The sequence below is a fragment of the Botryllus schlosseri genome, chromosome 1, assembly GCF_051294905.1.
Source record: "Botryllus schlosseri isolate E-star chromosome 1, Bs_hap1, whole genome shotgun sequence".
NCBI classification, from domain to species: Eukaryota; Metazoa; Chordata; class Ascidiacea; order Stolidobranchia; family Styelidae; genus Botryllus; species Botryllus schlosseri.
Genome location: NC_137236.1, coordinates 23,712,061 through 23,738,626, shown reverse-complemented (window position 1 = coordinate 23,738,626; position 26,566 = coordinate 23,712,061). Strand labels below are relative to the sequence as shown.

Sequence of the window (26,566 nt, the reverse complement as noted above, 5' to 3'; positions counted from 1 at the left end):
ACTGTATTAACGTCAAGAGCATCAACAATATCAATCGGAACGGGATATATCTAAGTTCTACTGGTTATCCACGTTGGTAGATTGTTTCTACGAAGACCACATGAACATAAAATGTTAATATCAGCATCGCACCTAATAGTCACATATAAATCCCAATAACTTCAATAATACTTCAAGTATATACCTCCGCAAACTTGTCCGTGTGTAATCGATAAATGAGGGGCTATCATATACCGACATATATCGTGCGTTGTAATGACGATATGCATTTTCACTATGTGGCTAGAGATAGCACCGATGTATATGTGCCCATAAATGCTAAAATCGGCACTATAGGTTCGTTATAACTGTAGTTTTAAGCTTTTGAATTATCACTATCGCTTCTTGCGAAACCGGCGAAAGTCATATACGATAAACTAGTCCCTCGACCAACAGTACTCGCTTGCATACAGTAACCTGACACTGCTTGCATTGCAAATTGTCAACCACTCGATGTATAAAGTCCATTCAAAGTGCTGCGGAAGCGAGACATTGCCTTCGTAGTGATTTCTATGAACTCATCTGCAACGAACATCTTTGTTATGGCTTATGATGGACATTATAAAATGAGTTGTTATCGACATGAACATTGGAGATTGATCGTTGATCGAATTCGCATTACAGAAGGATTCGATTTCGAAGCTCAACACCTTCCCTGCATGCGCCATAGTACACGTCGTACCATTATAACACTCACAATATCACTATAGTGATCGTGCCTAATGGCCTGCAGCAGGTCAAGAGGTCGTGTAATAACAAATCATATGTAGAGGTCGACCGATATTGATTTTTGCAGGCCAATACCGATACCGATTATCGACACACTTACAAGACCGATATTATTATGAAAGGAGCAGAGAACCATTTCGCAAAAAATATTGTATATTAGGCAAGATGGCACTTGTACCTGTCACAGAAAGCTGAACAACAAACGAGAAAACTGAAATTAAGAAGACTTATTGCCTAATTGTGTACATTCATTGAAATTTGGGATAACCCAAAAAGCAAAACGTGAAACAGAATTACAGATCAGTCCATTAAGGTAGATTGTGATGCAAGAAGCATAGTTTCTCTGCATGTTTACCCAGCTAAATTCGTCGTGCAAGAGTAAATCTGTCACGTATCGCCCTTTGCGTCGTCGATATCTTGAGATTGAGAACACGGACCATCGAATTTGCAATATTTTTGAATTTTTTTTAATGTAAAATATCGGTCGCGATATCGGCGTTCATAGGTCCATATCGATAATTGAGAAAGTACCAAATATCGGCTTCGATAACACTGGGTAACAATTTTGAATGAAAAATTTGTTGACTTCGATTTTAGACTTGATTTGGGCTAATTTTGGCGTGCTGATTCCAAAAATACCGCTGGTTTTCTTCTATCACGTCAAGTTTTTGCTCTACAACATATGCCCAAAATATGCAAAATTTCACGAATTTATCCATGTTAATTTTTCATAGCATATATAAATCCACACTTTTATCATAGAAGTTATATATCCAAGGGGTCAATTGATTTACCAGGAAAAAAGGTACTGGTATCGATCTAGGCCAGTGGTTCCCAACCTTTTTGTCTTTATTCCCCACTTCAGATTTATTCCGAGCCTTCATTCCCCACCGGGACCGTAAACGCACGAGGCGCGAAACTTTTCATATAATTCATGTTTGAATCGGTCAATATGATCGGGAATTGTGTATATTTTGCTATCAATTTTTCATCCCCTCTCTTCTCACGTTATCAGATTTACTGGTAGAGCTGAGTGAGGTGTGTTGGAAAAGGTAGGACCCCTAAATATGAATTGAACATCTTCGGGCAGACCCGTTGATATATTGACTTCGTTGCATGATGCTTTTTCGTGTCTGCTATGTCAAAAGATATTGAAATCGCCAAAACTAAAAGGCACACACGATTTCGAATTGGTATTGCTTTACTGGCAAATATTTTTTCTCTGCGGGATGGCATTTGTCCTGTGGGGTTCAGATCGCCAGGACAGGAACATTCGGCGCCAGCCATTTAGCCCCCTATAAACATATATGTATATTGTATATATATCGAAGTTAGTTTTCGGTCACCACAAGGGCATTCCTTCTCGGCCAAGGTCTTCTCGCTGCTTATCGATCTGGTACGTATACCTCTCGGAGTCGCATGTTACATGGCCTATAACTTCATGTCTTGGTGCGTCGTGGCGCAGTAATGGGCGACGCCGAAGTCTCCATTTGTATAAATTCTATGTATTTTCGTAGGGGAAGGGTACCTAATAATCAAAATAGTAAGCAATAGGAAATCGCGCGCGCAGCGCCAAAAAAAATTGAGTAAGTGACATAAATGTCCAAAAAAGTTAACTGATAACGGTAATTGCGCAGGTCTCTCCGTGAATATGAAGACTTTCCTGTAGATAATTTTGAACAAACGCGTCTATTCCGCACCGGAAACCATTGCATTCCCCACCAGTGGGGAATTCCCCACCGTTTGGGAACCACTGATCTAGGCCGATTCTTTCATCCATTTTTGGTTAGAAGATACAGTCATCCGAGGATATTTCAGCCTCATATTAATTGCAAACTGCAGGATATGAAGGAAAAATAAACATTACATTTACTATCAGCTATAGGTCCAATGCCCCATTCATCTTACCCAGTGTAACTTGACACTCCTCTACGCTCGATAATTGGGATCAAGATGAAGATATTAGGGATAGCAGGCCTAGTGATGTAAAAAGGCCTTCTTTTCGCTCAGAGCTAAAATCACCGCTTTTCCCTCCAAAACACCCGCCGGAGCTTCACTTCTGCGCTAATTTGCGGCATATCACTCGCAATTTCCTCTAAATCTGACCTAAATTTTCAAAAAAGAGGACAAAATCTCAAAAAAGAGGACAAAAGGGCGTCCTCCGAGGACACTTTCAAAAAAGTCAAGAAAGAGGACAAATCCTCTTAAAAGAGGACGTATGGTAAGCCTAGTATTGCCGTGACACTGTCATTGGTATAGAACTGTTACCATGGGTTGCTAAAGGAGTTGGGAATCCAGATTTACAACTCAAAAGAATGGCAAATGTCTATTGGTAACTAAAAACGGATCCTATAGTGTAGCATTCTTCAAAATGGCAATATATTGGGTGCATTACCAATAGCACACTCAGTTAGTCAACCTGAATGCTACAGCAACATTGAGAATAATACAGAAACATTGAATTGTTGCAATATCACAAGCACGATTGGACCATATGTATAAGCTTTGAAATAATGTGTCTCTTAGTGGTCCGACAATAAGGATGCCCATGTAACCCTGATAGACATGTGAGTATAGTTAATATGATCGGTCGTGACTTGGTGTTTTTAACATGGGGCTCTTATGGGCGGGGTGTCACGGTGCCGAGAAACTGGGGGTGGCACGGTGACCCTTATCTCTTATGGCGGGGGTGGCACGGTGCCATTGTGTCTTATGGCGGGGGTCGCATGGTTACCTTTTCGGGTATAGGCTGCGGCGGCACGGTTCCGTGAAAACTCGTGGTGGCATGGTTACCTTTTCAGGTATAGGCGCGGTGACATGGTGACCTTTCAGGAGAGATGATTTGACTAACGTTGTGGGTATAGGCGCGGCGGCACGGTGTTGAATATGTATCAAGTAAATAGTCATGTGATTGGTCCTTAGTTAATGTGTATATCGTAAATTAATATATATTGTTATGTTCTTGATCTTGTTTGAACAATAACTCAATACGACGAGGTTGCAATACGAAATCAGTATATTTTACAGCAGTATGACTTTAAGGCAGCGACACGATCCAGAGTACAGTTAAATGAAAAGACCACGAGACAACAGAACACAGGGTATAAATACAAGCATGACACACGAGGAAATAATGATTGGCTGAAATTACTAATCCTATAGAAAGAAAGAGTTCTACGACACCGAACGTAAATGCACGAACATAACAGTCCTCCCTTGTAAGTTAGAGGGTTGCCCACATTTACGGTCTATAGAAATCGGTGGGTTTCCTATTTCTCAGAGGATAACGTCTGCCCGACGATCGAGCAGGGCTAGCTGCAGGACGTTGTGCCCTATTCCTGACCAATGGTTGCTCAGCTTGGGACTGTTGAGGCTGAGCAACTTCCTGTGCGGCTGTATCATGACCAGTGGAAATCAAGCGTGGTTGGAGTTGGTTTTTGTGCCTCCTCCAATACCCATGATCTGTTTTTATGATGTACACAACACGCCCCAGTATTTCCGTCACCACGCCAGCAACCCACTTTGGTCCGCTTCGCTTCGGTAACTGCGAGCGTAAACCGAGGAACCAATCTCAAAATGAGTGACTGATTGTCTAGGCGTAACGGGTTTCGATTTGTCGAAGGGCGAGCACAAACTCAACAAATTGCGCGGCTGTCGACCATGTAAAATCTCGGCAGGCGTTTTCCAGTCTATGCCCGGGTGCGGTGCACATCGGTACGTTGCGAGAAGTGTTTGGAGCGCGAAGTTGAGATCTTTTCCCCCGTCGCAATTTTTTATTAATCCAGCTTTCAAAGTATGGACGAAACGCTCCGCTTCCCCGTTCGAGGCAGGGTGAAAAGACGGTGATACGATATGGCTGATTGCCAAATTAGAGCAAAACGTATCGAATTCATTCGATGTGAATTGCGGCCCGCCATCCGTGACAATTGTTATGGGCAAGCCTTCGATAGCGAAGACGTCCCTCAAAGCGTTGACCACACACAAGGTTGTGGTAGAACCGACATTCATTACTTTAACGAAAGGATATTTCGAATGCGCATCGACGATGACAAGAAACATTTTATTGTTTATTGGACCTGCGAAATCCAAGTGAATTCGTTCAAAGCTTTCAGAAGTTTTAGGCCATTCGCGATACTGACGATCAGGCGCTTTCATTACCTTACGGCAATCGTCGCAACTCTTAACGAGATTTTCAATGTCGCGATTAATAGAAGGCCATGCGATGTAGCGTCGAGCCATCTGCTTCATTTTCGCGATACCCCAATGTCCTTCGTGCAACAATGATAAGACTCGCGAGCGAAGTGACTGCGGAATTACTACGCGCTGAAAACCATCAATATTGAGCATGACTATGTCTTCGTGCAGAGAAAGCGAATGTTTGCGAGTCGAAAACCAAGAAAAATCATCAATGTGCGTCTTTGGATTCCAATTACCATGAGTGACAGATAATTTTACTAGTTTCATGGTTTTGTCCTTCAGCGTCGCGTCGCGAATTTCATTGCGAGTTAACGGTAAGCCATCGAATGCCATATTAATAGCGTGAACGATCTCCGCGTTTTCACGAATTTCCAGTTCGTCAAACTCAGGGTCTGGACCCTTTGGTAGGCGAGATAAACCGTCGGCGTTTCCGTGCTGATTAGTCGGTTTATAGCGAATATCGTATTGATAAGCCATGGGCGTTAGTGCCCATCGCTGTAAGCGTTGCGCTGTAATCACGGGAATCTTCTTGTACGGCGAGAAAATAGCTAAAAGCGGTTTGTGGTCCGTTACGAGCGTAAATTTTCTACCATACAAGAATTGACGAAATTTAGTGACTCCGTAAATGATTGACAGAGCTTCCTTCTCCATTTGAGAGTAGGATTTTTGCGAATCGGAAAGTGTTTTCGATGCGTGCGCGATCGGTCTCTCTTCGCCATTGTGCTCGATTGAGAGGACAGCGCCGATTCCGAATTGAGAAGCATCAGTTGACAAAATGAGCTGCTTGTTTACATCATAATGAGCTAACTGCGTAGCGTCGATTACGGCGTTTTTGAGAATGCGGAAAGCTGCGTCACAGTCCGCATTCCAAATGAATTCCGCGTCTTTTTGAAGAAGACGGTACAAGGCAGCGGCTTTATTCGTGAAATTAGGAATAAACGCGCGATAATAATTGACTTTGCCCAGGAATGCCTGTAGCTGGCGAACATCCTGAGGTTTAGGCAACTGTTTGATTGCTTCAACGGATTTGTGAGACGGGCGTTTGCCGTCCTTGTCGATTATGTGACCAAGGTACTCGATACTACTTTTGAAAAATTCACATTTAGCGAAGTTGACGGTGAAACCGTATTCGGTGAGGCGCTCAAAGAGTAGCGATAAGTTGCGAAAATGATCGCGTTCATCAATGCCAGTAACGATTATGTCATCGATAAAACTAGCAACACCGGGTAAGCCGGCGATCATGGCATCAATACAGCGTTGAAAATTTGCGGGACTAGATGCGACTCCGAAACACATGCGTCGATAACGGAATAGACCGAATTGCGTGTTGATGACACACAAATTCTTCGCATCATCATCTAATTCAAGCTGAAAATAAGCATCGGCAAGATCAATTTTCGTGAAAATACAACCACCCTGTAACTTGTGAAGGATTTCATCCAAGGAGGGCAGGGGATGTTGATCTATCTGAATCTGTTGATTCAATGCTTTGAAGTCACCACAAATGCGTACTGATCCATTAGATTTAGTGACGGCAACAATTGGTGCTGCCCAATCACTGTAATTGATTGGTTCGAGGATACCTTGATTGACTAATCTATCCAATTCGGTTTGAACAGCGATTTGCCTTGCGAAAGGCAAAGGGCGTGGCTTGTTGAATACGGGCTTGGCATTAGGTTTCAAGTGAATTGTCACCTTTGTCTTGGTGCATCGTCCTAATACATTAGAGAAAACGGAGGGATATTTGGACTGAAAAGATGCCAATTTGTCGTTCGAATCAGAAATGTCAATAGTATTACATGATTGCGATTTGACCATCTGCGAAGAAATTGCATCCAAAGCAGACGTTCCCTTAGCGGTCATGGAGAAAGCATCGCTCCAATCGAGACCAAAAATGTTTTGCCCACGGTGCTCGTCGAGAACCACCAATTTTAAGCCAACTCGAACTTCCGAACCCACCTGCACAGTTACAGTGCAAATACCTTTCACTTTCAGTGGCTTGTCGCCATACGCTACGAAAGAGCAATGGTATGCTGAGAGTTTCGGAGAGCCCAAAGTTTTGTACCCAGTCAATCCCACCATGGCGGAGGGTGCACCAGTGTCCCACTGTGTCGGCAACGGAATGCCGTTGATGCTGGAGTTGATCCAGAGCTGGTTTCCTACACGTCGATACAGTTGATCGATGTCGAAAGAGAGGAGTGGCACTGAGCAGAAATTGACGGATGTGACCTGTTGCGTGATACTAGGTTTGGTAGACATGCACACAGGTTTGATATGACCTTTACGACCACATTTCTGACATACTGCATGTCGATATTGACAGTCTTTTCTCTGGTGATCGATGAAACAGCGGCTGCAGGATTTCAGTCTTTCCGGGAAATTGCCTTGGATGGATTTGGAAGGTTTTCTCCCCTTCTGATAACTTCCCGTCATTTTGTTGACGATGGAAGTGTCTTTTCCGCTACTCTCGCCCTGGATAACCCTATCGGTTTCCAGCGTTCTCACGTGTGTTGCGGCTACTTTGAGAACGTCGTCAAGGGATGGATTGGTTTGTGTTAGACAATGCCGTCTCACATCCGCGTGCGGCGTTTCTTTAATGATGAGATCGCGCATTAGCTCATCAACGTAGCTTTGATCACAGCCTTCTCTTGAGCATGTGAAGTTGCAATCCTTGGAGATTCCGCGTAGAGTAGCGATCCAATCGGCGTACGATTGTCCCGGCTGCATTTTGCAATTGTAAAATTCGTACCTGGCTGCTTGCACATGAATGGAGTCCTTGAAGTGTGTAGACAACTTCTCGGTCAACGCTTCGAAAGTTTGCGCACTGACATCAGCAGCACCAAACAAATTACGTAGGAGCGAGTACGTTTCAGGTCCAACCCATGAGAGTAGACACGCTCTTTTCTTCTCCATATTGGAAATGCCGTAAATTGCAAGGTGGTGGTTGAATCGTTGCAGATATTGGTCCCATTTCTCCTTCGATTTTACAAACGAATCAAACTTGGGAGCTGTAGCTTCAGATGTTGACGTACCGGGACTCAACCTCTGTGCTAATTGCGATATGGCTTCCTCATGCTGCAACTTTTGCTGCGTCATATCTTCTTTGTGCTGAGCATTTTGCTGCTCCAGCTGAGCTTTTTGATTTGCCATTGTTTCATGTAGGCTCGCCATCATTGCCTGTTGCTTCTCGAGCAGCTTCAGTATACCCGAATCCATGCTGTATCTTCGTCGCAGAAATAACTATGAATCCGACTTCTGACACCAATTGTTATGTTCTTGATCTTGTTTGAACAATAACTCAATACGACGAGGTTGCAATACGAAATCAGTATATTTTACAGCAGTATGACTTTAAGGCAGCGACACGATCCAGAGTACAGTTAAATGAAAAGACCACGAGACAACAGAACACAGGGTATAAATACAAGCATGACACACGAGGAAATAATGATTGGCTGAAATTACTAATCCTATAGAAAGAAAGAGTTCTACGACACCGAACGTAAATGCACGAACATAACATATATGATGGCATAGTTCAGTCGTGGCAAATGACCGATCGTGTTCTAAGTCTTTCCTCGCTATTGATTGCTAGCTGAATAATACTTCAGATCGGATTATTCGCACCTTCCGTACCGCTGTTTCACACCTACAGAATAGTCTGCTGTTCACAGTCGCAGCAAGAGTCACAAGTATACACATTACACATTCATTTATTACTCTGAAATCAAACTCTTCACAAAAGCACGCACAATCGTATCATTCACTTTTTTATCATCACCAAAATTATTCAAGTATTCCTTGGCTGAAAATCCTTGAGCTCTTTTTATCAAGAATGCTATAGCATGATCTCCGCACACATCCGAAGTTTTACTTTGTAACTGTTTCCCAGTCACAGAAAATTCATCCAGCTCCAGGAATTCTATTATCTGAGGTTTTAGTGGTCCGAAACCTAGTGAATCATGAAAATGAGTATCGTCATCTCTGTACACCCAGTGAGATCCAGGCAAACTCGATTCATCGTAATTAATGGTGATAGCGAATTTTCCGTTAGTTGGTTTCTTTGGTAACTGGTCTATCGGATAAGTCCCTAGATATAGACTTTGTGTGTCAGGGTGGTTATAGAGAATATCATTAATCTCAGACAGAGCCGGCGTAGACGGCGGTTCGAATATCAACAATAACAACGGTCACAAATTAACACTTCAAATAGGTGTGAAATAGTTTGCAAAACCCAGCGATCGCTGACAAGATAATTTCTCGGACATAATCATCTTTCGCGACTTGGTGTTAAAGACATCGATCGCTCACGCGGTGAAATTTTCGTAAGCAGTTTGTCACAGAACTTGATTTTACTCGTAAGATTTAATAAGTACCGAATATCAGACCGTCAGTGTCGGTAACACGAATAGCGATAGATTGTCACTTATTTCTGATCCAACCCTAATCATTTGCGAAGTTGGCGTTTATTCAAAAAGGTGCGAAATAATTGTAAATCCTACGTCACTGACACGATAATGCGTCATGCATCACAATCTAGTCATAGTACGGTGTCGGAAACCTTTCGCGAGATGTTCTATAGGTAAATTGAGAAAATCCGAAACGAAATATTTTGACTTTGGCGTAGTGTGAATTGAAATAGGATTGACAAACATGACTATCGACTTTCCCACAGTCCCATATTGATATTATACGCACATTGATTTGAAACAAGTAATGGAACATTGCAACTCTATTCGCGATCCGACTTTTCGTTTGTCAAAGAGACATCTTACCATACTCAAAAGAATTATTCATAATATCAACCGGTGTTAAAAATATAGTTTTCACTTACTTGATTATACCACTACAACTCGCAAACTTGAATTAATAATAATTATTCATATGACGATAATTTTTATTCAACTGTAAAGTCCGTTACTACACTGCAAGACAAAGTATTTACTAATCGGTACATATACGACTTGGCATAACCTATTACATTTTGAGTATACGAGATTTAAATGTCTGAACAATAACTGAGAATTAAATGATCACAATAAAATCCGTACATTACAGCGTAAAAGATGTTGGAATGTCAGCAACTCTGTACGGTCATATAGTTACTACCACTAATTTACCCGGCCAACTCGTCATGATCATTCCTGAAATCTACACAAACATGACCACTGACTAGAGTTAACCACAAAATAGCATCGAGTTTTAAATCCAGTTGTAGCTTACGTATTATTTGAATGCGGGTTATGTTTTGTTATAATTGGGTGTACGGATAAAGTATTAGGTCTCGATATTTTAACATTTTGCCATACTCAGTCAATCAGGAAAACATTGTCAAGTCAATCCGTTTGTAACTTACCCGACCAACTCAAGCAGTCAGCCAAGCATACACGAGTCCATACAATCACTAAAACCTAAAACCCATAACAAGCTCGGTTGTATTCATATCCCAACGCATCTTTTTCATTCAACTTGAGAAGTGGTTACTATTCTGTAAGATAGAGGAATTACTACGCGGTATATTCTGCAAGACAAACTGATTATTACTCGGTATATTTTGTAAGACAAAATTAATTACTCTTCGGTACAGGGGACTTGAGCTTAACATAATATGTTTGAGTATACGAGATTTGAAAGGTCGAGCAACGTAGTTAAGAATTCATTTCTTATACGATCAAACGCCGGTGCTACATTGAAAGTTATGTTGTAAACATCCTTATTGACACATCGATTTGACATATGTAATAGTTGATCATGACTTGATTATTAAATTATTCGCGTTAATTAGACCCGGTGTTGTGGTAAAGGTTATGACAACAACAAACTTTTCACTACCGTGGTTATTAACATATTGATTTGTAAAACTATACTTGTCTGAAATGTTCTTGATTTGAAAGATATTCCACGTTGGTACAAATCACTCTGCGTATTATGGATATCAGAAAATATTTTTACAAATGTATAGTTGTTTCCAGTAACCAAGACTAAAGATGACACAACAATTTCGTTATTCAAACATTGAACACCCGATGCAAAATGCTTTATTAGTCAAATTCGTGACGGCTAATTGAAACGACTACGTATAGAGTCAGTATATCACAATTTCATGTCGTTACTATTGAATCCAGCAATTGATACAATTTGTTATCGGAGTTGTGACAGGAATTGAAACATATGCACTTTACAGAGTGTGAAAATATCACTTTTGGATATCGAGCGTCGTTTGAAGCGTGCGACCAATACTCAATTACATCCACACTCTCTGTCGTAGGCGCTAAATGTAAAAAACATTACAAGGTTACACTTCAAGGCTTTGATCACCTCAGAAGCGATCTGGAATATCTTCAATGGGTGCACCTTATTCTATTACACTTGGGTAATATACAAAACTCATAGCGGTATTTAAATCGAAATATGTCCTACACTGAAATCTACAAAAATCTGTTTGTATTGTCGTTCATAGTAGTGATACCGATTTGGACCGCCTAAAATAATTGTCATCAGACAATTAACCAGACCACTAAAAGTCGTTGTCATCACAAAAACAATTCGCATACCGTTTGCTAAATGTGTCCTATAGCTAGGCGTACTAGAATTATTTGTAAAACACACACACACGATCAGAGAAATTAGAAATCTTCCTATTGTAATTCGTCAAAGTAGATGTAATTACAGTCACTAAAAGACCTCACTTGTATGTGATTGAATCACTAGCAATTACCCCACTAAACCGGATTCCAAAGAAATTTTACTCACTCGACGGATATGAAACAAGGTCGCGTACTCGGTGTAGATCGTTTTTCTAAAGGTAAATCATATATGTCCAGCAGAAAACAATTTTCACTCACCTGGAAATGAAACCGAAGACTTCATTCAATATTTTGTTTGTGTCAAATACTTTGCAATGAACACATTTGAGTGATTGAGCTTTACATCATCAGGCTGTCATCTGTAAATCACGGTTACATCATTCTTGTAACTGTATCGTTTACCTAACCGAGTTGTATGCACAGTTTGATATTTTTGCCATTTAGCGATTGTTGAACATACCACTTCGAAATACTCCATTGATCTTAATTCCCTTTGTCGTGATAACCGAAGTAAATTATTTTTTTTTCGAATTCGTAACAACCGACTATGACATGACGAATTTTTGAAAAGTTTTACTTAGAAGGTTGGTTGCATATCGCGAAAAATAATATACCACTCATATTGATACTGATTCTCACCGAACTCGATTGTGATCAATGTATGCTTTATGCGCTCGGATTCATTTCGGTATGGTTAAACATTGAACCTCGATAGATACGAATTGACACCCACCCAGCTAATGTCATACCAAGTAGTTATTTACAACAACCAAGACACAGAAATTTGTTTTATCCGTTTCGTTTTTTTTACTAGAGCTACTCATCACTTCGGTTAATACGATCTAAATTTAAACTCCGTCTATAGTTTTGCTGGATAAGAATTATGTTAGTGTAAATAATTTTCACTATCTTGGGTTATGAACTCAGTGTGTTAGCGATCATTCAATATTTTGTAGTATCAACTAGCTACTTCGTAGGATACGAATGATCATCCCTACAACTCTTACAAAAGTACGAAGTATATTTAGATCACACAAAGTAATCAACTTTACTCGATATCCTCACACTACGAAACTAAATGTTTGGTTACACTCTACAAACTGTTTTTGATGTCACATGAACTTTTGTTAGATGAATGGTCACGCATCTAAATATTCAAATAATCCAACACACCTTACAGAAATATCATAGTTCTTGTAACAAAGTTGTATAAGTATAATGTTTATCGTGAGTCCTACATAGCCATGATATCCGTCCGAGTTTGACTTTTAGAAAACATTATACCGACATCGTGACATCTTTCAAAAACAAATCCATTGCCACTGCTTCAGAGACCTACCAATGATATTGCAGTAATACAGTTACTTCCACAAAAGAGTATGTATTCGACTTACTTACCACAAATCTAACGCACAAAACAATTTACTTTACTAACGAGAAGCGCCGAGCCTCACATCAAAACAACTAGAAAGTGGAACTATATTAAAAAACGTCGCTAACCTTTGTGCACCAGCTGTAAATCACACAAGCAACATGTTTCAAGATTCTGGTTATTGAAAAACGTTAAAGTGTTTCTCCTGCACCAAGTCGTTATGTTGACGAAAGCGTATATTGTAATACCATGATCGATTTGCATTCGTTGGTCACAAACTGCCACTACTCTAAATAATTATTTTTCACTCAAACACAAAAGCATACTTGTCGCCAATCGTTTTCATCAAGCACGAGTTCAAGAAGCTTACTTACTACGACATGAATTGTTATTTTTATGTTGTGTAAATAGGTAATAATTTATTTTAGTAACACTACATCAACATCATCGAGTTGTGCGAATAGATTTACATGTGGTTTTAGTCGAAGTACACAGCACGGTCTAATGTAGATTCATCTCTATTGTACAGCAACTCGGTAATCGAAATGCATTAACATTTAAACAACGATCTTGGTTCGTCACCCGAAAAATATCTTTACTGTCGCAACACTCTGACACTCTACACAAGATGTGTAAATCCTTTTCACACTCATAACAATACACTAACGGGATACCGACGTCAAGCAACAACGTTTAACAACATCACTGACACTGAACATACGATTCCTACCCAAGTAAAAATATCATTTTCACCAGGAGGTCAGCCGTTACTTGTGTACAATTACCATTTCCCTTTGGAGATTTATCGTTTACCCCAGTGTAACAAAACCATTTTCACTTGGAAATATATGTTTTCCCTCAACAACAATCCTTATTCACTTGGAAATCTATTTTTTCCCTGGGTAACAATCCTTTTTCACTTGGAAATCTATTTTTTCCCTGGGTAGCAATCCTCTTTTCACTTGGAAATCTATTTTTTCCCTGGGTAACAATCCTTTTTTACTTGGTGGTCCGTCGTTTACCTGAGTAAAAATATCATTTTCCTTTGGAGATCTGGCGTTTACCCAGTGTAACAATACATTTTCTCTTGGTCATCTAGCTTTTCCTAGAGTAACAAAACCATTTTCATTTTGAAATCTGACAAACACACCTGACAATTTGGTATTTGTTGTATTGACGATAGTTTGAAATAGATTACAACGAACAGTGACGGAAATATACACCATCAACAACTCCAATACATTTGTGTAATCGCATATTCACTTGTGCTGATGCAACCCATCAAAATCATTGGTTACCCACATGCAATGTGCTGTACATCGACGTGTATGTTTTAGAAATTGGACAATAGGTTTCGACATGTCTGCGATGTCCGGGTTCTTGCTTTGGATTTTCCAGAGTCAAAATGTCTGAATAAAACACCTCCTCGACGATGGTTGGTACGTGGATATCGGTGGTCGGAAAACGGTTGGATTTATGTCGCCCATCGCGATAACAATTCCGGGTCGAGTTTTCTCCCACATGTTTACTATATTGTGTCTTTATTGGTCAATGTATGTCTCGACATTCAGTTTGAAATCGGAAACCCTGATAAAGTACGTAACCGGATCCGGATATCAACCCTGAATCGATAAACCAACGAACAATATTCAAGTAAACATGTTACACCCTGTGTTTCCACGAAAAAATAACATCCAGACATACGTCGCGCTTGTTTGCCCACAAAAGTATACGCGTAAATGGAGGTGTGTGACATTGCATGCAATGTGTTGGTGTTGGTATACAAACATCGGGGAGTAAGCCTTCGATCTACATACATTATCATAGCCGGTAATTTTGATGCAGATCGAATGTCACCCGATAACAATGTCATACCAATAAGCCACATTGCAATGACTCTGAGTCAATCTGAAGCATGACATACAGACACACAAACATGGAACCGTAACATGGTTATTCGCACGACAGTGAAAGTGAACTATACAGTACATACCAATATTGTGATCACAGTCAAATACGCGAACCGTGCACACTGCACAATCATATACCCAGGTTTTTGTTGGATACGTACGAAACCGATAAATCGATACATTTCTGTTCCTTGGACATCAATAATACAATCGCCATTCAAATGCATCGCTCGAATGTGAGGTTCGTCTGGTGTAAAATCCATATCAAATAACACCAAAGTGTGCCTTCCGTGTTTTATTATTTCCACCATCGCATCTTGTCTGTGTCGTAACACTATGGTGCAGGAACTTGAAAAACGGTACATTCTAAAACGGATTGACATGTTCTTCGATATGACCAACAGAATCGATGTCAATATCCTTGTGATGATGTCGTTTCAAAATGTTACCGATCTCTTGTGGTGATGACCGTTTCGAAACTGGACAAACCCTTACGAAAGTGTGTTTTATGATTACGTGTGAAATCACGAGGTAGTGTTCTATTTGCGGTGTACGATTGCAGTTTTCACAGAAACACACCTTATTGGATCACAGTACCAGTCCCAGATTTACAGAATCACCGTTCACGATATTTATCTGGAGTCGTTATGTGGGAGTAGCGACGTCCATGCATCGTGACTAAAAGACTGATCGCAATCATTTGGAACACCCGTACTTCGATAGTTCACCTTGGTCAAACGCTGCAGCAGAAAACTTCGGACAACACGACAGATATCGTTCGATGTATCCAATTGGTCTGGGTGATCTGTCTGGAGATAGGGTCATGACTATCTTGCAATGTAACAACACGATAACACCATCGAGTAAATCAGTGACCGGCGCCGAAATATCGATGTAATAGCGCGGACTCAGAGTCATTGCAATGTGGCTTATTGGTATGACATTGTTATCGGGTGACATTCGATCTGCATCAAAATTACCGGCTATGATAATGTCTGTAGATCGAAGGCTTACTCCCCGATGTTTGTATACCAACACCAACACATTGCATGCAATGTCACACACCTCCATTTACGCGTATACTTTTGTGGGCAAACAAGCGCGACGTATGTCTGGATGGTATTTTTTCGTGGAAACACAGGGTGTAACATGTTTACTTGAATATTGTTCGTTGGTTTATCGATTCAGGGTTGATATCCGGATCCGGTTACGTACTTTATCAGGGTTTCCGATTTCAAACTGAATGTCGAGACATACATTGACCAATAAAGACACAATATAGTAAACATGTGGGAGAAAACTCGACCCGGAATTGTTATCGCGATGGGCGACATAAATCCAACCGTTTTCCGACCACCGATATCCACGTACCAACCATCGTCGAGGAGGTGTTTTATTCAGACATTTTGACTCTGGAAAATCCAAAGCAAGAACCCGGACATCGCAGACATGTCGAAACCTATTGTCCAATTTCTAAAACATACACGTCGATGTACAGCACATTGCATGTGGGTAACCAATGATTTTGATGGGTTGCATCAGCACAAGTGAATATGCGATTACACAAATGTATTGGAGTTGTTGATGGTGTATATTTCCGTCACTGTTCGTTGTAATCTATTTCAAACTATCGTCAATACAACAAATACCAAATTGTCAGGTGTGTTTGTCAGATTTCAAAATGAAAATGGTTTTGTTACTCTAGGAAAAGCTAGATGACCAAGAGAAAATGTATTGTTACACTGGGTAAACGCCAGATCTCCAAAGGAAAATGATATTTTTACTCAGGTAAACGACGGACCACCAAGTAAAAAAGGATTGTTACCCAGGGAAAAAATAGATTTCCAAGTGAAAAGAGGATTGCTACCCAGGGAAAAAATAGATTTCCAAGTGAAAAAGGATTGTTACCCAGGGAAAAAATAGATTTCCAAGTGAAAAAGGATTGTTGTTGAGGGAAAACATATATTTCCAAGTGAAAATGGTTTTGTTACACTGGGGTAAACGATAAATCTCCAAAGGGAAATGGTAATTGTACACAAGTAACGGCTGACCTCCTGGTGAAAATGATATTTTTACTTGGGTAGGAATCGTATGTTCAGTGTCAGTGATGTTGTTAAACGTTGTTGCTTGACGTCGGTATCCCGTTAGTGTATTGTTATGAGTGTGAAAAGGATTTACACATCTTGTGTAGAGTGTCAGAGTGTTGCGACAGTAAAGATATTTTTCGGGTGACGAACCAAGATCGTTGTTTAAATGTTAATGCATTTCGATTACCGAGTTGCTGTACAATAGAGATGAATCTACATTAGACCGTGCTGTGTACTTCGACTAAAACCACATGTAAATCTATTCGCACAACTCGATGATGTTGATGTAGTGTTACTAAAATAAATTATTACCTATTTACACAACATAAAAATAACAATTCATGTCGTAGTAAGTAAGCTTCTTGAACTCGTGCTTGATGAAAACGATTGGCGACAAGTATGCTTTTGTGTTTGAGTGAAAAATAATTATTTAGAGTAGTGGCAGTTTGTGACCAACGAATGCAAATCGATCATGGTATTACAATATACGCTTTCGTCAACATAACGACTTGGTGCAGGAGAAACACTTTAACGTTTTTCAATAACCAGAATCTTGAAACATGTTGCTTGTGTGATTTACAGCTGGTGCACAAAGGTTAGCGACGTTTTTTAATATAGTTCCACTTTCTAGTTGTTTTGATGTGAGGCTCGGCGCTTCTCGTTAGTAAAGTAAATTGTTTTGTGCGTTAGATTTGTGGTAAGTAAGTCGAATACATACTCTTTTGTGGAAGTAACTGTATTACTGCAATATCATTGGTAGGTCTCTGAAGCAGTGGCAATGGATTTGTTTTTGAAAGATGTCACGATGTCGGTATAATGTTTTCTAAAAGTCAAACTCGGACGGATATCATGGCTATGTAGGACTCACGATAAACATTATACTTATACAACTTTGTTACAAGAACTATGATATTTCTGTAAGGTGTGTTGGATTATTTGAATATTTAGATGCGTGACCATTCATCTAACAAAAGTTCATGTGACATCAAAAACAGTTTGTAGAGTGTAACCAAACATTTAGTTTCGTAGTGTGAGGATATCGAGTAAAGTTGATTACTTTGTGTGATCTAAATATACTTCGTACTTTTGTAAGAGTTGTAGGGATGATCATTCGTATCCTACGAAGTAGCTAGTTGATACTACAAAATATTGAATGATCGCTAACACACTGAGTTCATAACCCAAGATAGTGAAAATTATTTACACTAACATAATTCTTATCCAGCAAAACTATAGACGGAGTTTAAATTTAGATCGTATTAACCGAAGTGATGAGTAGCTCTAGTAAAAAAATCGAAACGGATAAAACAAATTTCTGTGTCTTGGTTGTTGTAAATAACTACTTGGTATGACATTGGCTGGGTGGGTGTCAATTCGTATCTATCGAGGTTCAATGTTTAACCATACCGAAATGAATCCGAGCGCATAAAGCATACATTGATCACAATCGAGTTCGGTGAGAATCAGTATCAATATGAGTGGTATATTATTTTTCGCGATATGCAACCAACCTTCTAAGTAAAACTTTTCAAAAATTCGTCATGTCATAGTCGGTTGTTACGAATTCGAAAAAAAAAATAATTTACTTCGGTTATCACGACAAAGGGAATTAAGATCAATGGAGTATTTCGAAGTGGTATGTTCAACAATCGCTAAATGGCAAAAATATCAAACTGTGCATACAACTCGGTTAGGTAAACGATACAGTTACAAGAATGATGTAACCGTGATTTACAGATGACAGCCTGATGATGTAAAGCTCAATCACTCAAATGTGTTCATTGCAAAGTATTTGACACAAACAAAATATTGAATGAAGTCTTCGGTTTCATTTCCAGGTGAGTGAAAATTGTTTTCTGCTGGACATATATGATTTACCTTTAGAAAAACGATCTACACCGAGTACGCGACCTTGTTTCATATCCGTCGAGTGAGTAAAATTTCTTTGGAATCCGGTTTAGTGGGGTAATTGCTAGTGATTCAATCACATACAAGTGAGGTCTTTTAGTGACTGTAATTACATCTACTTTGACGAATTACAATAGGAAGATTTCTAATTTCTCTGATCGTGTGTGTGTGTTTTACAAATAATTCTAGTACGCCTAGCTATAGGACACATTTAGCAAACGGTATGCGAATTGTTTTTGTGATGACAACGACTTTTAGTGGTCTGGTTAATTGTCTGATGACAATTATTTTAGGCGGTCCAAATCGGTATCACTACTATGAACGACAATACAAACAGATTTTTGTAGATTTCAGTGTAGGACATATTTCGATTTAAATACCGCTATGAGTTTTGTATATTACCCAAGTGTAATAGAATAAGGTGCACCCATTGAAGATATTCCAGATCGCTTCTGAGGTGATCAAAGCCTTGAAGTGTAACCTTGTAATGTTTTTTACATTTAGCGCCTACGACAGAGAGTGTGGATGTAATTGAGTATTGGTCGCACGCTTCAAACGACGCTCGATATCCAAAAGTGATATTTTCACACTCTGTAAAGTGCATATGTTTCAATTCCTGTCACAACTCCGATAACAAATTGTATCAATTGCTGGATTCAATAGTAACGACATGAAATTGTGATATACTGACTCTATACGTAGTCGTTTCAATTAGCCGTCACGAATTTGACTAATAAAGCATTTTGCATCGGGTGTTCAATGTTTGAATAACGAAATTGTTGTGTCATCTTTAGTCTTGGTTACTGGAAACAACTATACATTTGTAAAAATATTTTCTGATATCCATAATACGCAGAGTGATTTGTACCAACGTGGAATATCTTTCAAATCAAGAACATTTCAGACAAGTATAGTTTTACAAATCAATATGTTAATAACCACGGTAGTGAAAAGTTTGTTGTTGTCATAACCTTTACCACAACACCGGGTCTAATTAACGCGAATAATTTAATAATCAAGTCATGATCAACTATTACATATGTCAAATCGATGTGTCAATAAGGATGTTTACAACATAACTTTCAATGTAGCACCGGCGTTTGATCGTATAAGAAATGAATTCTTAACTACGTTGCTCGACCTTTCAAATCTCGTATACTCAAACATATTATGTTAAGCTCAAGTCCCCTGTACCGAAGAGTAATTAATTTTGTCTTACAAAATATACCGAGTAATAATCAGTTTGTCTTGCAGAATATACCGCGTAGTAATTCCTCTATCTTACAGAATAGTAACCACTTCTCAAGTTGAATGAAAAAGATGCGTTGGGATATGAATACAACCGAGCTTGTTATGGGTTTTAGGTTTTAGTGATTGTATGGACTCGTGTATGCTTGGCTGACTGCTTGAGTTGGTCGGGTAAGTTACAAACGGATTGACTTGACAATGTTTTCCTGATTGACTGAGTATGGCAAAATGTTAAAATATCGAGACCTAATACTTTATCCGTACACCCAATTATAACAAAACATAACCCGCATTCAAATAATACGTAAGCTACAACTGGATTTAAAATTCGATGCTATTTTGTGGTTAACTCTAGTCAGTGGTCATGTTTTTGTAGATTTCAGGAATGATCATGACGAGTTGGCCGGGTAAATTAGTGGTAGTAACTATATGACCGTACAGAGTTGCTGACATTCCAACATCTTTTACGCTGTAATGTACGGATTTTATTGTGATCATTTAATTCTCAGTTATTGTTCAGACATTTAAATCTCGTATGCTCAAAATGTAATAGGTTATGCCAAGTCGTATATGTACCGATTAGTAAATACTTTATCTTGCAGTGTAGTAACGGACTTTACAGTTGAATAAAAATTATCGTCATATGAATAATTATTATTAATTCAAGTTTGCGAGTTGTAGTGGTATAATCAAGTAAGTGAAAACTATATTTTTAACACCGGTTGATATTATGAATAATTCTTTTGAGTATGGTAAGATGTCTCTTTGACAAACGAAAAGTCGGATCGCGAATAGAGTTGCAATGTTCCATTACTTGTTTCAAATCAATGTGCGTATAATATCAATATGGGACTGTGGGAAAGTCGATAGTCATGTTTGTCAATCCTATTTCAATTCACACTACGCCAAAGTCAAAATATTTCGTTTCGGATTTTCTCAATTTACCTATAGAACATCTCGCGAAAGGTTTCCGACACCGTACTATGACTAGATTGTGATGCATGACGCATTATCGTGTCAGTGACGTAGGATTTACAATTATTTCGCACCTTTTTGAATAAACGCCAACTTCGCAAATGATTAGGGTTGGATCAGAAATAAGTGACAATCTATCGCTATTCGAGTTACCGACACTGACGGTCTGATATTCGTTACTTATTAAATCTTACGAGTAAAATCAAGTTCTGTGACAAACTGCTTACGAAAATTTCACCGCGTGAGCGATCGATGTCTTTAACACCAAGTCGCGAAAGATGATTATGTCCGAGAAATTATCTTGTCAGCGATCGCTGGGTTTTGCAAACTATTTCACACACATTTGAAGTGTTAATTTGTGACCGTTGTTATTGTTGATATTCGAACCGCCGTCTACGCCGGCTCTGTCTGAGATTAATGATATTCTCTATAACCACCCTGTCACACAAAGTCTATATCTAGGGACTTATCCGATAGACCAGTTACCAAAGAAACCAACTAACGGAAAATTCGCTATCACCATTAATTACGATGAATCGAGTTTGCCTGGATCTCACTGGGTGTACAGAGATGACGATACTCATTTTCATGATTCACTAGGTTTCGGACCACTAAAACCTCAGATCATAGAATTCCTGGAGCCGGATGAATTTTCTGTGACTGGGAAACAGTTACAAAGTAAAACTTCGGATGTGTGCGGAGATCATGCTATAGCATTCTTGATAAAAAGAGCTCAAGGATTTTCAGCCAAGGAATACTTGAATAATTTTGGTGATGATAAAAAAGTGAATGATACGATTGTGCGTGCTTTTGTGAAGAGTTTGATTTCAGAGTAATAAATGAATGTGTAATGTGTATACTTGTGACTCTTGCTGCGACTGTGAACAGCAGACTATTCTGTAGGTGTGAAACAGCGGTACGGAAGGTGCGAATAATCCGATCTGAAGTATTATTCAGCTAGCAATCAATAGCGAGGAAAGACTTAGAACACGATCGGTCATTTGCCACGACTGAACTATGCCATCATATATAATAATTTACGATATACACATTAACTAAGGACCAATCACATGACTATTTACTTGATACATATTCAACACCGTGCCGCCGCGCCTATACCCACAACGTTAGTCAAATCATCTCTCCTGAAAGGTCACCATGTCACCGCGCCTATACCTGAAAAGGTAACCATGCCACCACGAGTTTTCACGGAACCGTGCCGCCGCAGCCTATACCCGAAAAGGTAACCATGCGACCCCCGCCATAAGACACAATGGCACCGTGCCACCCCCGCCATAAGAGATACGGGTCACCGTGCCACCCCCGGTTTCTCGGCACCGTGCCACCCCGCCCATAAGAGCCCCATGTTAAAAACACCAAGTCACGACCGATCATATTAACTACTCATGTGCCACTGCCATATGATTTCGTCGAACAGCAGACATTCAAAAAATATAAAATATCTAAATAATCTACCGGAAAACCTTGGCATAGTCTGCGAGGGGCAAAGAGAAATTAGCATTCCCATTCCCCAATTTCTGAAAATGATGATAGTAAGATGCCAGAATAGATTGTAGCTTCGATATGTTGGCTGACTATTGCTCGGGACATCCCAAAGAATTATGAGTTATTAGCGTAAATTTGAACCCTGAAACTCGAACTTTATTTGTCCTGCAGACGCAATATCAGTTCAAATCAACCAAATAAAGCGGTGCAAATGTTTGGAGTCTATTGACCTATACGTTCGAGCACTCGTGGTTTTGAAACGTTTTATAAAATAAATACATAATACTAAAAGTAGTACTTTTATGTGGGTTATGAGCAATGTTCCCTCTAAGCTGCGCACGTGCGCAAAAGCGCAGTGCTTTCACGGTCTCTGCGCACAGAAAATCTACGTTGCGCACAAAAAATCCGAAGTGATGACCTTTTTTTAGTCGTTACGCACTGTTTTGCAAGGGTCTGCGCAGTGAATTGTGGAGTGTGCGCAGACCCGTCAAAAATTAGAGGGAACATTGGTTATGAGCCTATGTGGTGGGTGCCTAACCGAAAAACTTGACGTGGTAGAGAAAAACCGAATTCATTTTTGAATTCAGCGTCCAAACGTTAGCCAAAAACAACTATCAGATCGAAATCAACAAAAATTGTGTTGACCAGCGTTATCGTACATCATCGATATATCATGCTCTTTTACGAAATAAATGAACTCAAACACTTTACAATGTCATTTCAATGAGAATACCTCAAGAAACTGTCAGCTAAAGTATAAGACGTGAAAAATGTCTAGCGCTGAATCGATATGTTATGTCGGAAATCGAACCCACAATATACAGCAAGACAATCGCCATAACTAGGGCCATTTAAAGTCATTAAAGTCATATTTTTTTCTGTGCATCAGTAAGTCGTGAAATCAATTTTAACGCGAAAACCACGTCTCTATGGGGTATATTAAGAAAGTTATCAAGTCATATAAAGTCATATTTTCTTGGTTAGGTCATATTTTAGTTATAAAGTCATATTGTTATATACTTTAAATCAGTGGTTCCCAAACTTTTTCGGTGTGAGGGCCAAATTTAGAATTTCAGAGTACGGTCGGGGCCGCACGAATACTACGGCTATGAAACAGACCCAAACAGTCACCATGGCTATTTCGGAGTAGTTTTATTGCCCTGGCGAGATTTCAAAACCGTACACTGTTTGCCGCTACTCATCTGCTGCATTGGGTGTCAGTTGAGTGAATCAGCTTTTCTCGCCTAAACGCGAGAAGCGCGAGAAATTTCTTTAGTTTCATGACTGAATCGGTCAATATGATCGGGAATTGCATGTATTGCTATCAATTTTCATCCTGTCTCTGTTCACGTGTTCTGATTTGCCGGTAGAGCTGAGTGGGCCCCCTCAATAGTAATTAAAAATCTCCGGGGGTATACCCGTTGGCAGGAACGTAGCAGCACTTCGTCAGGACCCCGGGCTCCCATAGGGTGATAAACTGACCCAGCATCACGTTGTTCGCTTTTGCAACGAAATTAAAGTTGTACTGTTTAGTGAGGCAGCGCGAGGCGCGAATATTTCGATAATTCACGATAAAATCGGTGAATAAGATCCGGAATTGCATGGTTGTCCTCTTTGCCCACGTAATCAGATTTAACGGTAGAGCTGAGTGAGAGGTGTCTTTGAAACTGCAGACCCCGTAAAATTAAACATCTTTGGGCGGGCGGACTCCTAGGTGTGACTTCTTTACATGATGGTATTTCGTGACCTCCTGTCTGTTATATCAAAAAATGTAGAATTTCCTAAACCTACTAAACTGAAAGATCACACGATTTCAGATTGGTATTTCGTCACTGGCATATAATTTTTTTCCTGTGGGGTGCTATTTGTCTTGTGAGGTTCATATTGCCAAGACAAGAACATTCGGCGCCAGTCATTTAGGCGCCTATGGACAATTAAACCTATATGTGTGTTGCATATATAACAAAGTTTTTGGTATTTCGAAGTTTTTGGTCAGCATAAAAGCATTTCTATAAATCTTGCGTATTTTTTCTTGGGGAAGAGTACCCAATAATTAAGATATGTGGCGAATTGAAATCGCGTCTAGCGCGAAAAATTTTAGAAAAAGTCACATGGATTTTCAAAAAATACTCTATAATTTATGCTAATTCACGAAATAATTTTGAGCCCCCTTCGAGCTCGGCCCCCTCAATGGGGGGTTTGGGTTGCGGCAGTTATGGCCCTGACTATAGGACTACCAATTATGCTGCTTTTAGTCTGCTAAGCAGTATGCCTCTCGGCGTATTCAACCGTGAGTGACGTGTTGCACATCTAGTTATCATACGGTTACCATACGTTCTCTTTTAAGATGATTTGTCCTCTTTTTTGATTTTTTTTAAATTGACCTCGGAGGACGCTCAAATGTCTTCTTTTTTGAGGATTTTGATTACATAGGGCCAAATTCGACTGATCCATATACATTAAGTCGGCACTGTAGTAACGCTAGGGCGGCTATTTCGGGAGCTGGACCGGAAAGTTGACCTTTTTTTCAGTCAACTACCTGTTAATGTGAAAGAAAACTGTATTTTTCAGGAGTTGAGCCTCTTTTTCTTTTTTAGTCAAGCGACCACGAAGTGGGAAAAATTTACCATGTTTTCAGGATTTTACTCCGGTTTTGAAAGTTATCAATACCTATTTATATCTATGGCTACTGCTCGTTCAACTGGAAAGTTAGGGCACATTGCATTGAAACAGCAGTGATGTAACGTTAGCAGTCTAAACTCACAACTTTCCTGCAATTCTATAATTAAAAACTACAGAGGCCAAGCCATACAAAAGTATTTTATAAATATAAATTTTATTTTTTGTCATAAATCGATTTCCTAATATATCTTGGGGGCCGCAAGAAGGCTATCTGGGGGCCGCATGCGGCCCTCGGGGCCGCACTTGGGAATCACTGCTTTAAATAAAAAGTGCCAATTTAGGCGGTGAAGCAATTAAGCACTAAGAAAGTAGGGCAATTTCTGATTGAACGAAGGCAAGCCGTAAGGTTAGCCTACATCACATTACATTCACAGACCTATGAGGTCACACATTGCATTATGAGGTCACACATTGCATTGTGTTGCTACACAATCTGTTTTACTTCTGTGCACTGAAGTAGGACGTCATTTGAAGTTCAGTCAGTGGGTAGGCAGGCTAAAAAGTTCTATCTTGGTCTAGTTATATACAAATACATTTGGATTTGAATAAAATAGTTTTTACGATGGGCACCACGATAATAAATAATTGAAGAATTGGTCACCAAACACTACAACAATATTTCAAACTTGATACAGAAAATGGAAAGTTGTACGTACACCATCAGAGCGGCTAATGCTGATCTAAATGCCCTTGATTTCAGTAAAGTTCCTCTTGAGCTCAAAAATTACATTAAGAAGCGAGTGGACAAAAACGATATGAAACAAATTATGGAGCTACAAAGGCAAGACATTTCATCAGCGCTGTATGCAAAACTGCAGAAGTGTCAACCCACATCAGCGTCCGTGGAGCGCTCATTTTCCTTACTAAAGTCATTTTACGTCCAAATTGTCATTTTAAAGACTCCAACATTCCGCACAACATGAAACTGTACTGTCCTACAATAGTGGTTTAAAATAGAAATGGATGCGTATTACTGCTATGTTGTGTATGTTTTACTCGTCAGTTCCATGAGTGACGTTGGTTACATTTAAAAATACACTATTTTCACGTACAATTAAATAGTATATTCATATTGAAATGAACCCGAATATTTTCGGCTGACACTCTTCAGGGGTAATCGTCAGCAACTAGTAGAGAATTGGAAAGAACATTGTATATCAACAATCGTATCACAAAATATGACGTCACCAGCATGAAATTTCGAATGAGAGAGCGTTCAATGTACTATTTTTAGGTGGTACACGAATTCCTTTTGTTGACAGAATTTTGGTTGGTGTATTTTGATAAAAGTTGATTCCAAGGCACACAAATGGAATTGTGAACGGC

The 26,566-nt window shown here is 39.5% G+C and overlaps 1 long non-coding RNA gene across 1 annotated transcript in view; it reads left to right on the top strand.

The window, feature by feature from the left end:
* Positions 1-24,386, top strand: part of LOC145445351 (uncharacterized) — a 44,507-nt gene extending 20,121 nt beyond the window's left edge. Inside the window, exon 4 of the long non-coding RNA XR_013916973.1 lies at positions 24,361-24,386. This is a non-coding gene — a long non-coding RNA (uncharacterized LOC145445351). The remainder of the gene's footprint in view (positions 1-24,360) is intronic.
* Positions 24,387-26,566: the final 2,180 nt, after the last annotated feature.